Below are 15,648 nucleotides of genomic sequence, written 5' to 3'. Positions count from 1 at the left end.
TTAATATTTTCTTTGGTAAAAAGGAAAATGCCCCCCACACTACTAATGTCCATAAGCACGAAACAATACATATGTGCTACAAGATGAAGTAGAAATGCTTTCATGATTGGTACCCCCAAAAAGTACTATCAGCAAAAGAGGACATTCATGATGTCAGCAGTTTATCTGATCCAGTGGGTTTCACAATGAGAATAGTGGAGTCCCAAAAAGAACTGTGTGCAGGAGAGTGAACGATACCCTGTTGAAAGAAACAAAGGTGCCTGAAGGCTTAAGTAGCGGCATCTGGCATGTGCACGCGACCACCACCGTCAGTAGCAATAATTCAATCCATATGGTGCACGGGACGGCTTTTTCAAGAGCATTCCTAATAGCGGCTAAGACAAAGCAGGTAACAGCAGAAGGTAACTGTAACAACAGGGAGTGCCTCTGCAGTTCTAGGGCGCCGCTTGCTCCACAAGAAAAGAAACATAAACAAATGAGATCCAGGCACTAACAGTGCATGCATGTTATTATAACCCATAAAATATAATAAGATAGACAAAATATTTATGTGAATATTAACCTAGTGTCTAAGCAGAAAAAGACTCTTTGAGGACAAAAGCAATGAGAACAAAAGAAAGTGCATCTGCTTGCACAAATATATTAACACTATGTGCATATACAAATTCATTAAAAAATAAGACCTCAACTTTGGGATGGGGGGGGGTTTGCCAAAATTTGAAAGATGTACAAAGATATTCATTATAGTGTTTACAACATTGAAAAAAAGTGAAAAATGCCAAAAACGTCAAACAATTTATAAATCATGCCACAACCATACAGTAGAACATTATGCAGTCATTCAAACTGTTTCTTAAATGTCAATACAATGAGCACATAATGTTAAGAGAACAAAGATTATAAACCCCATTATTGTAAATAGAGAACCTCACAGGAAAAAAATCAGAAAGTATTCCACATCAATAATACTCAACATTATTTTTTGTGCCAAGTGCTGTGTTGCTCTTTGTATGCACTATCTCACTGAAGTTTCAGAACAAACCAATGAGACAGGTACAGTCATCAGGGCTCTTTTGCAGAAGAGAAAACTGAGACACAAGGAGGTGAGGTCACTTGCTCAAGGCCACATGTGAAGTTGGAAATGAAACCAGGCAGTCCCCCGAGAATGTCTGCTCTGTACCACAAAAATCTCTAAAGGTTAAGTCTCCTCTGATTTCAGAGGCTCATAAATTAAAGTATTCAAATATGTTAGAAATAGAGTGGGTGGGAGGGAATTTAAATCTTATCTACTTAAATCTTATAATTCTCATGAATAACTCCTGGGAACATTCATGTCAATATCCACAAGTTTAGGAACCTCTGATCCACACAACTTAGAGTGTATCAATAAATGTAATTTCATGAAGATTCAGAATTCTCAGCTACTGTTCCCTCTGTAGATTCATCTCTGCCCAAATATATTTCTCTTTCAAGATTAAATCTTTTAAAAAATATTTTAATGTATTTATATTGATTTCAGAGAGGAAGGGAGAGAGAGAGAAACATCAATGATGAGAGAGAATCATTGATTGACTGCCTCCTGCACGCCTCCTACTGGGGATCGAGCCAGAAACCTGGGTTTATGCCCTTGACTGGAATTGAACCCAGGACCTTTCAGTCCACAGGCTGACTGAGTCAAACCAGCTAGGGCTAAAGATTAAATCTTTTAAGAAACTTTTTGAGTGTCCTTTTCTGTGTGTTTTCTATAAAGTTATTACATATCTGATGAGAGTGGAGCCAAGCTATTTCGGTGTCTGTTCTTCCCATTATACTCCCATTCAGATGAATACAAAGTAGTTACCCATTCATCAAAATTGCTTCGAATTTATTTATGGTGCAGCATAAAGAAACTTCTGGGAATAAGAGCTTGAAGTCTATTATAGTTTCTATTAATAATTATAGTCACTAATTGCTATGAGAACTTTTTTTGGATATGCTAACATATAGTTAAAGCAAAGGGAATCCAACAGGCTACTATAAATAGCATTACACAGCCTCACAAAAGTCATGAGAATTTTGTAAGTTTGGAGGGTGGGAAAGTAGAAACATGATACTCGTATTTTTTAAACATTATTATCATGGAATCAAAAAATCAAAATTTAGAAGTTGTGCTCACAAATCCAACTTCATAAATCATTCCCTTAATTACTTTAATTATTTTGGAATTATCACTTTCACACAACAGTTTTAACCATAACTGAGATTTGACAGGATTCCTAAATGATATGTTTGCTCATTGTTTCAAATAAAAATGTTCAAAGTGCCTGCTATGTGCCAGGCACTGCTCTAGGCACTGGCCACAGAGCAGCAAATGGACCAGACAAAACCCCTGCCTTGGTGGACATAACGGCATTCTACTGAAGGCACACAGGAAGCAAACAAGGTAAAAGTAATACATGTAGGTGATGAAAACAGCATGAAAAAAAAATAAAGCCGTCCAGGGGGATATGGAATACAGGGGAGAGGGGGGACCACAGTTCTACTGTGATCAGGGAAGGCCTCCCTGAGAAGGGACATTTGAATATGAGCCTGAATCAGGAAGGGGGGATGCATGGGACTAAGTGGGGAATAGCATGCTGGAAAGGGGAGCAGCAAGTGCAAAGGCCCTGAGATGGGACTCACCCCCTTATGTGTTTGAAGAACAAAAAAGAGGCCCTCATGGGTTCAGTGGAAAGGACGCAGTAACATTTGAGGTCAGAAAAGTAACAGAGGAGCCAGGTGCTATAGGCCAAGGACTATCACTTTTCTCAGAGATGTGGAGCAATGACAGGGATGGATAGAATCATGGTAGACTTTGTAACTTAAAAATGCTAAACCGGATGGGACGCTGGGAAAACAGAGGCAGAATGAACAGTTGCCCTAGGTAAGGAGCAAAGGAGTGACATGATTTGGGTTTTAATAGAATCACTCTGGCTGCTGTTTTATGACTAGAATGAAGGTGAGCAAGTGTTGACACAGGACAGGTGATTAGGAGTTACCATAATCCACGTGAGAGGAGGCGGCAATATCAGATTCTGGGTCTGTTTGTTAAGGTAAACCCAACAGGACTTATGGATGGATTGGATGTGGGGTGTTAGAAAAAGGCTTGGGGATTAAACAACTATAAAAACTCAGCAGTAATGGAGTTGTGGAGATTCAAGGAGCTACTTTGAGGTGACAGAGTGAGGGGAGACAAAAAGCTCATTTGGGGGTATATTGAGTTTGAGATGCCATAGAGACATCCAAGCGGAGATGTTGAGTAGGGAGTAAGACATAGGAGTCCAGGGAGTCATCAGCATGTACATGGCACTTTAAGCATCGGAGTCGATGGGATCCCTAGCTAAATAGGACAGATGAGAAAGACAAAAGGAGCAAGGGCAGGCAGAACCCTGGTCAGAGAGGAAAGGACGAAACAGCAAAGGAGGCTGAGAAATGAGGTAGGTAGGGAGGAACTAGGAGGGGAATCCCAGAGGCCAAATGATAACAGTGTGTGAAGGAGAAGGTCAAGGTGATCAACTGTGACAAGTGGTTGTAAGATCATGGTGAGCTGAAGACTGAGAGAAGCACTTGACATCTTCCCAGTGAGCCACACTGGCCAGGCCCTACTTCCTATTCATAAATGCCTGTCGCCCAAGTTAGCCGATGTATGTGCCTGTGGCTGGCAACCAGAGAACCCTGATATACCTGCAAGTCTCCAAACTGTATAGTTCTGTGGTAGCTAATAAACTCAAAAATTTTCGAGTCAGGTCAGTTTCCCACCATCAGTAAAAATAAATGCTTAGAGGCTGTTAGATTGGCAAAATAAAAGCTTAAGAAATTCCTTTATTTATTAATAGTCCAGTAACCATCCTTAACGATTTTTATTCACTGTAAACATTTATTAGTCTGTAATTAATTAAAATGGACTTTTGATGGCTGTTTCTACAGGATGGCAATCAAGCATGTGCCTCATTCAAGATTTCCTGTTCTATGTTTGCAGGGCTTCTATGCTTTTCATTAAGTTGTAAAAACACTTGGGAACAACTGGTGTAGGTGGGACAGGACAAACTTGTTTAGAGCAAAAATAATTCAGCAATGCAGGTCAAATCGATGAGTATTAGTTTAACAATTGTGAAGAGCTTTATCTCCAGAGCATTTGTATTTTACTTCAGTGTATTTTAGAGACAGGTATCCCTTGGGTCCTCATTAGTGATACCAATTTTGAATTTTCATTTCTTGTAGTTTTCTGCGTGTTTAAAATATTTCACAATTTATTTGGAATTGAACTGTCTGCCTCGCAGTTTCTGTTAAAAGGCTGACATCAACTATTTGCGCTTGAGATAAATATTCTAAAAGGGTTAGTACCTGCATCAGGCCAGCTCATCAGGCAAGGAGTCCTATGGCTTGTGACCCCACCCCTGTGGCTCACAGATTTGCCCAATAGAATTACAACTTGGCACAGCTCACTGGCAAATGCTAAAAGGAGAAACTGTCTGGTTTGTCCTACCTGAAAAAAGAAAACATCTATATGTGGACCTTCTCTGCATTTTTTGTAGTATTTTTTTTACTTTATTTTTATTGTTTACACTATTACAGATATCAATCTCCCCCTCCCCACTGCTCTGTCCACACACACACCCCGCCCTCACCCCCTCTTCCCTCTGGCCATCACCACACTGTTGTCTGTGTCTATGAGTTATGCATGTACTAGTATGTTCTTTGGCTAATCACTTAACCTTCTTTCATACAGTGCCCCCACCCCTGTGACAGCCGTAATATCTTTATAAAAGCTACTATCTTTTTGTTAAAGTCTAATGAGGCAAATTTTTCTCTCCTAGTGAAAGCCTGGGCCTCCCTTCAGTCCCTCTGAGAACCTCTGAGGGCTCTGAGCAGGAAGCCTTCACCCTGAATTTGTCCTCCACCCTTTGATTCAGCTTCTACCAGGTGCCAGTGGACTTCAGTTCAGATCTGATGGCAAACTTCGGGATAAACGATAATGGTGACAAATGAGGAAACGGTTGTATTACTAATGTAAGAGCAGACGCTGACAGCCCGGCAATCCCTCATGTGTCACCCTCACCTGGTTACAGAGCCCAGGGCTGACCTCTGCCCTCGGTGAATTACTGGGGGGTAAGGGCAGGAGAGGTAGCTTGGCAGTTACTCTTTCTTTCTCACTCAAATGAGCTCAACAGAAAGTGACTTCTCAAGATCTGATCCACGTATAAAAAGTAACCCTATAAAGGCAAGTACAAAACAAATGTTACGCCATCCGTGTCAATGTCATTGTGAGAACAGACCTCTAACTAGTGAACAGGTCTGACACGGCGGAAAGCTCTGGGGGATGGCCCGGCACCACATCACTCAATTTCACAAGCTGCACCTCAGACCAAAGACACTTACAAAATATGCTAAAGAAAGACATATATTGCAAATAGATGATCATCAATGAAAATTTTTAAAATGATTAAGTTCATAATTCTCCTCTTATATTCAGTCCTACTCAAGTTCTATTGGAGAGCCAGAGAATAAATTTACTATTTACTTTAAAATTTTAATGTTACATTCATCAACTGTGACAAATCACTTTGTCATACTTTGAAGGTACATTAACTTTCAGGTCAACAGCATACTGAACGATATCTTTGCTTTGTGCGTTATCTAAAAGGTAACATCTAGTCAAGGAATATTTAGGACTAAAATTCTGGCCCTTTTAGGCATGGATGTCAACTTTCTGGTTTGATTTTTCAAACTTTGTTTTAAATAACAAAATTAGTTTTTACTTTTGCTTGTTTTCTCTTTCTTAAAATGTCTCTTACTCTTTCTTCTTATTATCCCTTTCCTGAAATATTATCATTTTTGAAAATAAATGCATACTGGTTAAAAGTATGGATTCTGGAGCAAGACAGACTGCATAATAGCTTTGTGATCTTGGACAAAACATTTATATCTCTGTGACTCAGTTTCCATATCCATAAAAGGAAGATAATAGTACATACCTACCTCATGAGGTTGTTCTGATGATTACATGTATTAATATATGTAAAGTGTTGAGCTCAGTGCCTGGTATATGCTAAATGTTATTTAGGGTTTGTCATTTTTTTGTTTTTTCCTAAATATATTTTTATTGACTTCAGAGAGGAAGGGAGAGGAGAGAGAGATAGAAACACCAGTGATGAGAGAGAATCATTGATTGTCTGCCTCCTGCATGCTCCCTACTGGGGATTGAGCCCGCAACCCAGGCATATGCCCTTGACGGGAATCGAACCTGGGACCCTTCAGTCTGCAGGCTGACACTCTATCAGCCTGAGCTGAACAGGCTAAGGCAGGGTTTGTTGTTGTTAATGTTGTTGTTATTTATTTCTAAGACCCTGAGTTGCCTTTTTAAACAATTTTGAAAGTATCAGTGCTTGGAATGGGCATGGGAACCGACTTTTTCTAAAAGAGCTTAAAACTAACTAATTTCTTTATATTCCTTCATCACAAACACTGGACCTATTGCATCTTTTTGCAGGATGAGAACACAGGAAGTGTTTACGGAGAAAAGGAAGTAAGAAAAGAACTGGGACCATGATCATAGGATAGTTCAACATTCATAACAAAAGTGGCTAAACAAAAAGATTACATGTTCCTGAAGGTAAGATTGAGATGCCTGTTTCCGCTGTTGATAATGTAGCAAGCAAGAGAAATGACAATGTTGGATTTGGTCCTAGAGGTTGAGCCAGACATGACAAATAAGGTTAAAGTTAGGTCAGAGCTCACATTTACAACTATGTCACACATCTAAGTATTTTAAATGTCAACAGGATTTACATATGGTGACACTGCATTTTTGAGAGATAGGACTACCAGGAAACAAAGTCCAGTGAAGGAAACTAACTAGCATAATTTGTCAGTTATAAGAAGTCCAAAAATTGGAGGTCATGCACAGGTTACCTTCTCAAAGCATTATTTAAAAGTTAACATGAAATGTACTATTCTGCTGACCTGCAGGAGTTGCACAACTTGAGGGATACTTTGAAAATATATTATCAAAAATGTCTTAGGAAACATCCTAGTTCTATCATGGTGACCAAAAGCAATTCTATGGGAGATCCAGAGTAATTCAGAGCTTGATACAAGTATGACTGACCTAAAAGAGAATATAAAGTGAATCCTTTGTATGCTTAGAAGAAATCATTAGGGTTACATTCAGCTGTAAATAACAGGAACCTGACTCATTTATCTTATGGTACAAGAAGTCCAGAAGTGGTATTTCAGGACTGGTACAGGTATAAACAAAGGCCCAGGCTCCGTCCAAACGCCTAATGCCACGCCATGTAAGCATTATCCTCAAGGTCATAAGATGGTTGTACCATATCCTGGCTAGAAGAAATGGATAAGGGGAGAGCAAAAAGCAAGTATTTGCTGAGTCTTTTTTTAAATCATCTTTATCAATTTTATCAATAATCTTTCTAAAGACCCCACCACCAGGTAGATTTCCACTGTTCACTAAATTACATGACAATGGAGCCTTGAAGATGAATATTTTTAAGTGGACTCATCGTTATTCTTGACAAAATCGGTCAGAAAGGGAGTTTTGGTAATGACTGGAAAGACAACAAGCAATCAGTGCCACAAAACAAGACATTACGGAGTCTAGAGACAGGACAATCTTCCTCTGATACTGCCCAGGAAGGAAGATGCCAACCAGCCCATTGACAGGCATTGGATGGAACAGCTTTCCTCGATCTTGGAATCTGCCAATGAGATCACCTAACTCCATGTTCCCAAATAACCTAATAGCCATTTGCCCACCCATATAAGCTTTGCTAGATGGACAGACGGAGTGCACTGGCCAGCCAATGCCTTCATCCTAACATTTATATTTTTATTGTAAGTGAAATAGCCTTCCACTTCACCACGTAACCACTTGTGGATTTAAGTTTCCTCCCTCAGTCCCTGAGGACCTAGGGAACTCTGGATCCACTATCGAAATCAATCTCTCTTAGTTCTAGTTTGGCTGAAATAGTTTTACACTTTAAAATTATTTTACATAGGGTTGTAGACATATATTTTTATAGGATTTGACAAAATATATTAAACTCTGAGGTTGCTATTTACTTATCTTGACATCTTTCCTACACTAATACCTAAACACACAAAATTTGGTTGTAATCATGACCATCAACTAAGACTACTCGGTTTAGAACAGGAAGAAACTGGCTAAGTTAGACTAGCACTATACTAACCCTTTAAATTCAAGGCAAGTCATATATGTATTTTGGCTGGGAAGCACTTTCTGATTATACGTATTTTGTAGTAGGTTGATTTTTTTTTAAACTTTTGTGACCCTCTTCAATATACTCAATTTGGAATCTACCTTGAAACATGCCACATATTAACAAGGGACAGAGTGAACAGACATCGGTGAATAGCTTCTATCAGTGTATACAATGCTTCAAATACCCTTACCTAATGTTGGGTGATTGTACCAGAAGATAAAAACTATCTGATAAACACCTACTTATTAGGTGCTTTGTATGTATTACCTTTTTTTAAATAACTATAGCCCTGAAATGAAGCTATTACTATTTCTAAATTAGAAGTGAGAAACCTGAGGTTTGGAGAGAATAGGTAACTTGCTAAAGGCACACAACTAAAAGTGGCAGAGAACGGATTGACCCCGTGTCTCTCTGCTACCCAAACCTGAACTCTTTCCACTACATCGCTGAGCCTCCCTGCACTTCTCTTACAAGTCTGAGCTCTCAGGCAAGGAATCATTGGAGTTTCGAACTAGAATAGACATTGGAGTTCACATGGTACAAAACAGTATTTTCTGGAATAAAATATTGTTCCAGAAAAACTGTGGGACTTACCCCAGAGCTATTTGACTCCTAATCTAGTGTTTGCCTTATACCAAGGCCCCCCGGCCTTTTTTTGACCTCTGTGGCGTGCCAGCTCCCTACAAAGGTAGCATCACTATTTCCAAGCCATGCAACTGCAATGATGAGCCTCGGCAATGAGATCAGCAAGAAAACGAGCTGCCTTTAGAGTCAAGCTAATTCATTGTGCAGTTTCCTACGTGTATATATGTGCTCAGGTGCACCAGATTCTACAGTTTGACCACATAACTGACAGCAGGGGAAGTAGCTAACTCAGCATTAAACAGCTACATGCTTGACAGTTCTTCTGAGAGATTTTACAGTGTAGGAGGAAGGGCCCACTTTTCTTCGAAATGGCTAACCCATAATTTTCAAAAAGGGCAACTGTTTGTCACAGACAGAGAACATTTTTAAAGAGCAACACAAAAACGTCCTCAGCCGCATCTATTATTGCAAATATCCACCGAGTCCAATAATTGACATGAATGTACTGCTATTTTTCAGAAGAGAGAAAAGGAGCAGACATGGTGACAGGAAATCTGAAGGGAAGAAAGAGAAAGAACAGACAGCAAAGAAGCAGAACGGTAAAGCAGAAAAGAGGAGAGGGAACGCAAGGACCTGTGACATGGTGAAAGGGAGCAAAAGAAGACAGACAATAAAAAAAATTAGGAGGAGGAAAAGCAGGTGAGATACAGATGGACGGAAAGAGCAGAGCAGGAAAGGCAGAGATGATTCTGAGGTGAGTGCAGCCGTCAGTCATTGGCAAACCATTATCACTCCTTCTCTCAGTCACCTGGTACATGGGCCCCAATGGACATCAATAACCAGTCCTATATGAAACACTCATGGGCTCTCCTATAGTTTCAACGAATCCGCTAATCAAAATTTAACTTATTTTGTTTTAAAAATAACATTTTAATTCCCTGGGGAGAGCTAATTCAGCATTAAAAGATAACCTGGGTTTTCAATGTTTACTTTGGAACTTTGGAGTTCCCATAACTATCTCTTTGTGGCATTCGAAACAATCTAATACCTTAGCTTTGTTTTTTGAGTGATTTGGACTACTTTAAATCACAAATCAAATTTTGTACTGATCCTTCTGTACACCCCCAAATCCAGTTATTCTAGTTGGTTCCTACAGCAGATCAGATAAAGAAGGGGAAAAAATGTACAGCTTTAGAGAACCACACATTTTAGAAATAATTGGTTAACCCACAAGCACAGCATTCAACTCTTCAGAAGCTCTGCTGTCAATAAGATGAGCATAGCAGGTGACCATGGTGAAAATGACTCTCTTGGGCTACACGACTGATACCAATGTGAGATCATGTCATAGGGATTTCCTGAGAATGAAGAATAATCACACGCACACACACACACACACACACACACATACACACACACACAAACACACACTAACAAAAAACACCCTGACTGTTTAAACAGTCACTATGGGATCTTCATATTTGAAAATTTAATTCCAATTGCTGAAAATGTGTTTTTAACACTTCTTTGCCTAAAGTTTATTAGATTAAAATTATATATTTTTGTTATTTTATAATGACTCTAAAGTTGGGGGGATAATCACTCAATAGTTTCTTGAAACCAAAATATTTAGATAAATGTATTTCCTATTTTATATGTTATGTCATCACGCACACACAGCCTAAACCACTTCTCTGGTCCTAGTGAACCTCCCCTGCCTTTCTCTCTTCCTGACAGAGTGTAGAGACAACTACTTTTTTTTTTATTTCTGTTTGGCATAAAGAATTTTAAATTTAAAAACTTAAAAAATTTAAACTTCACAGTTTTGTGTGGGAATATATACAACATGTTTAAATGCCAGTGTTCAAAAAGTACTAGTCACTCAATTTATGTTTTTTCAAATATAAATGAACTGAAATAAAGGGATCAGTGCATTGGCAGCTATCTGTAAAGATTAAAGACATAAAAAGTAAGTGTCAAAGTAGCATTTGAAATCGTCAGAACAATTATAGCTTAATATGCAACATATCCTATGTAATAATAATGCAAGGTTTCCAGATCATTCTATAAACTTGACCAGTTCTAAAGAGGAAAAAATAAAAAGATATTTCCTTTTGAATGAAACTAATTTATAAAAAAAAAAACTAAAGTCAATAGTATTGACTTTAAAATCTTTTTTTTTTAATCCTCATGGGAGGATATTTTTTCCATTGATTTGCTTTAGAGAGAGTAGGAGGGAGGAGGGGGAGAGAGAGAGAAACATCAAGGTGATGGAGACACATCAATTAATTGTCTCCCAGTGACTGGGGCCAGGGATCAGAACCTGAAACCAAGGTACATGCCCTTGACCAGGAATTGAACCCTTGACCTTCTGTCTGCAGGCCAACGCTCTAACCACTGAGCAATCTGGCAGGGTTACTTTAAAATCTTATTAAAAGAGATAGCACCTACTCTTTAAAAATGAAAAAAATTTTAACAAGACAGTTCTGTAAAAATTATACTTACAGGATTAAAAGATACAACTTTCTTATTTAATCTTTAACATTTTTAATGAAAATTTTAGAAGTTTAAAATAAAGATTCATAAAATCAGAGGGAAATACCCTAATTAAATACTTTCTTGTAATGTAGTGTGGTGAGTGAAGTAAGAATATCTGCATAAATAAGTTATTTTCAATAATTCTAAAATCCTGTTTTGTGTGTTTTTATTAATGACTGAAATTGAAATGCACAGGAAATATAAATTAAAGCAACATTTATGATTTAAGAAACAATCTAAACCACTTCAGCAAAATGTGTTTGAAATAAATTGTAGAAAGTGAGATGAAATACATGACAAGTAAAGCAAAATGCTTTAAATGCTCAATTTTCTTAGTCATTCACAAGAAGGAAACAGCTGCAGTTCACTTATAAATTGTATTTGACAAATGATCCTGAGAGTTTAAATATACTGATTCTGGCATCTGAGACATAAAAAGAATAAATAACCATACATTTGCTCAACAGTAACCTTAGCAAGAGCAGATCATTTTAATTCAAATATCGAAATCAGTCCTTTGAACGGAATTTAATCTGGAGTATATTACCAAAAATTATGGCTGACACATATCATTCCTATATTGGGAAGGTCATTATATTGCACTGCCTTTGAACAGTGATTTTAAAATAACAACCAGTTGATTCCAGAGCATACATATGTATAATAGTAATGCTGACAATTGTTACAACAAAGTACCCTATATATTTTATCCTGATTATTTCTTTTTTTCAGGTAAATGTTCTGTTTTAGCAGTAGGAATTTATTTTCCCACCCACCTCACAATATGATTAAATAAGTAATGGAATGGAAATGTAGCATGAAAGAATTATTGCTAGGGATTTAAAAAATACAAAAAAAATCCCCTTTTAAAAGCATCATGCTATATCACCAATTCATTTCTGCTTAAGGCAGAATTTTTCCCATCAAATCAATATTTTAGAGCATATTTTGTGCTGTAATTGGACATTTTCCCCACCTTATGCCACTATGGTAACAGAGATTCTAGCCTCCTGAAATTTATATAATGTAACCTCAATTTAAAAATTAATTTATTCTTTTAAAAATTCAGACAAATTGTCTCAAGCACTTTGGGCAGACTCATATACCTATGCGTGGCTTTCATAGAAGTTTTTTTCTAAGGTCTGACTTCTCCTTCTGATGATCACTGAATAAAGCCAATCTTGTGAGTAGATGGGTCCTTACTAACATGATTTCAGTGGTATATAGTCTTTCTACCCCAAAATGATGTCAAAATTCCTTCAAACAAAAAGGAAAAAAAGTCTTTCCACTGTTGTGATTGAGATTGTGGGAGAATTTAATATTGACAAATATTGACATATTCACTATAAATTAAATGGGGGGAGGGGCTGCCAACAACAACAACAACAAAAAAGGCTGGGGAGTGTTGGGGAGGGAGGTAAGAGATCAACCTAAGGACTTGTATGCATGCATATAAGCATAACCAATGGACACAAGACACTGGGGGTAGGGGAGGCTGGGGGAAGGTCAATGGGGGAAAAAAAGGAGACATATGTACTACTATCTGTAATACTTTAAACAATAAAATAATAAAGTAAAATAAAATAAAATAGGTATCTAGATACGTGACCTGTGGGGGTGAGAAAGAGGGATTATCACGGGAAAGGAAAGGTGCAGGCATCAACTCAAGGTTTGCTTGTTTCACAAGGTGGCCCTGATCCCTAGGAGAAGGGGCAGTGAATCACCAGGTATCACTAGGAAATAGAATGGCTACCTGACTGGACCATCCAGATTTCCACTTCCTATTTTCCCATCATCTGCAACTTTGTACCAAAAAAATAAAAAATAAAAAATACAGGTTTGGGCCTGGAAACCATGATGTGGAAAATGACAATATTTTTGGATTTGTGCAAAAAAAGGAAATTCTACACACAAAAAAAAATCTGACCCTGAGACCTTTCTTTTTTTATTCAACAGGATGTTATATGAGACCTCTTTTTGCTGAGCTTCTGGACTGTGGTGGTGTGGTGGACTCATTTAAAGGCACCATAGTTCGTTGTGACTAACAGAGTTTAAAAGACATAGGAAGATGCCAACAGGGGTACCAAATGGCACCCCTTTATTAAGAGACGAGAACTAGTAGAAGTAACCATGCACTGTTTACAGAGTTGCCAAAACTGCAAAAAGGTGGAAATACTACTGAACATTGGAAATATGTAACAATTCTGTGAGACACACAAGCTTCAAATTCTTTAGTATTATATTCTTGGTTCTGTTTTTTCTCCAAAATTGATTTTCAATATAAATCTCTAATAAGTGTGACACAGAGAGCCATAATTTTGAACCACTCTTATACCAGACTGACACCTGCCTTTCCATCTCACATTCCAAGCTCTGTCACACAGCACAAGGGTCAGAAGGCAGCTGACACCGTCTCATTTACAATCATGTTCTGGGTAAGGTGCTGTTCCACATACCACCTCTGTCTATCTCAATGCATTCATTTAGGCAAAAAAGAGACAACCATCAGCTGCATCCAAACATGATTCCTTCAAATGCTGAGTTCAATGTTAATCATAGGTAAGAATGGGGTTTTTTTTCTGATATACTGCTATGTTTTAAAGATTTGGAAGGTTAGAAATAAAGTCTGAAACTAATGTTTTACTGATGTCTTAGCTTTAAAAATTTTTGGCCGAATGACCTATTTTGTTCTCATATAAAAGGAGTCAACCACAAAGTATATTAGGTAAAGTTTTCAGCAGCTCAATTATTAAAGGATACTATGTAATTAATTTTTAATATTAATTTTTAAAAGTCTAAGAGAAAAAGAGACACATGTAAGCATTGTTTCATTTTTAAATATTTCTTCTACCTGTAGAACATTTTATAGGGGAAAACTCTTTCTGAAGGTCTATAGCTACAGCCAGTTTCAAAATATAAATATTGATAAAAGAGGTAACAGAAATTTCATATCTGACATTAACTACTGTCAAACCTTATCATAATTTGATCTTCTTAGTCTTACATAATAAAATTTCTCTACCTTTTCTGGTAGTGGAAAAGAGGTATACATCAAGACTTTCCCCCTAATGTCCAACTTGAAGTATTACACTTTATTCTTACTCTATATCGTCCATTAATTTTCAGATTTAGGGATGTGATTATGTTCAGTCTTAGGGTAACTTACATTTCCTAGATTTATCACAAAAGCAAATACTATATCATATTTTGGCATTTGTAAGTTTTCTATGCTGACACCTTTCAAAGGATGTGGAAAACGGGCTTTGTAGTATCACCTGGTCTTCCATCACGATCTGACAATCATACCTTTTAGCTCAGCCGTGTCTCACTTACTTACCACTCTCGCTTACAGCTACTAATAGGCAAGCACCTTTCCTAAGGGTTACCCAGAGCGACTGCCTCAGTCTTTGGGTTGGATCGGCGTTGCCATATTGGCTGGTCTTTCCACTTACAGACCCCAGAAAAACACCAGAATGCTCTTGGGAAGAGGATGTGGTAAGCCCTTTTATTCAAGGAGAGACTAGTTATAGAACATTAATTTTCCAAAGTCTAAAATTCCACCCAATTAAACTGCTTTACAGACAAGGCTGCCACCATGCCACAGGAAAGTTGTAAAAGCACTCATTTAGATCTCTAGAAAGCATTTATTTAGGCTTAACATTTTAAAGTAGACATCAAGGTGTATATTTTTCAATTGAAAACTTAAGGATTCTTCATTTTTATATGCATGGTTATCTGAAATGCCAGCTGGTCCATGGATTATCTCCTGCTATGTAAATAATTGTTAGCCTACAAAAGACGAAAACTATGAGATTACTAGACAATAGTTTCTATTTGGTTAGGTTTAAGAATTTTTTGCCTTGGAATTCTTATCAAATAGTGCCTGTCGTGGCTTGAAAGCTCCATGGAAGTGAAATATTAAGAAGTTCCCGCAGAAATACAGAAAAAATAGACAATACCTTTTTATTTTCCCACAAACTGGATTTACTAGTCTAAAATATTAAAAATACATGCACCACATAAAATTGTATTTGTTGGAGGTAAATTTTACTTCTTCAATATATTTAATTTGCTGAAGGACTCTATAATCATCCTTTTTTAAAAGGTACTTTTAAATTATAAGGGCCTCCCAGCCCCTACCTGGAGATTAAAGCTGCACAAATAGAAGACAAAGTCATTAATAAACATCACAGAGATCATTCTAACTATAAACAGCACGTTTAAAGTAACAGAGGATGAGGAAAAGCATCATTACTGACATTTAAAC

At 37.5% G+C, this 15,648-nt stretch overlaps 1 protein-coding gene across 1 annotated transcript in view; it reads right to left on the bottom strand.

Moving 5' to 3' along the window:
* Window positions 1-15,648, bottom strand: part of RELN (reelin) — a 419,315-nt gene that overhangs the window by 402,909 nt on the left and 758 nt on the right.

The sequence above is a fragment of the Myotis lucifugus genome, unplaced genomic scaffold (assembly GCF_000147115.1).
Source record: "Myotis lucifugus unplaced genomic scaffold, Myoluc2.0 scaffold_18, whole genome shotgun sequence".
Classification (NCBI taxonomy): domain Eukaryota; kingdom Metazoa; phylum Chordata; class Mammalia; order Chiroptera; family Vespertilionidae; genus Myotis; species Myotis lucifugus.
Note: the sequence above shows the minus strand (reverse complement) of the source record. Positions and strands in the feature narration are given on the sequence as shown.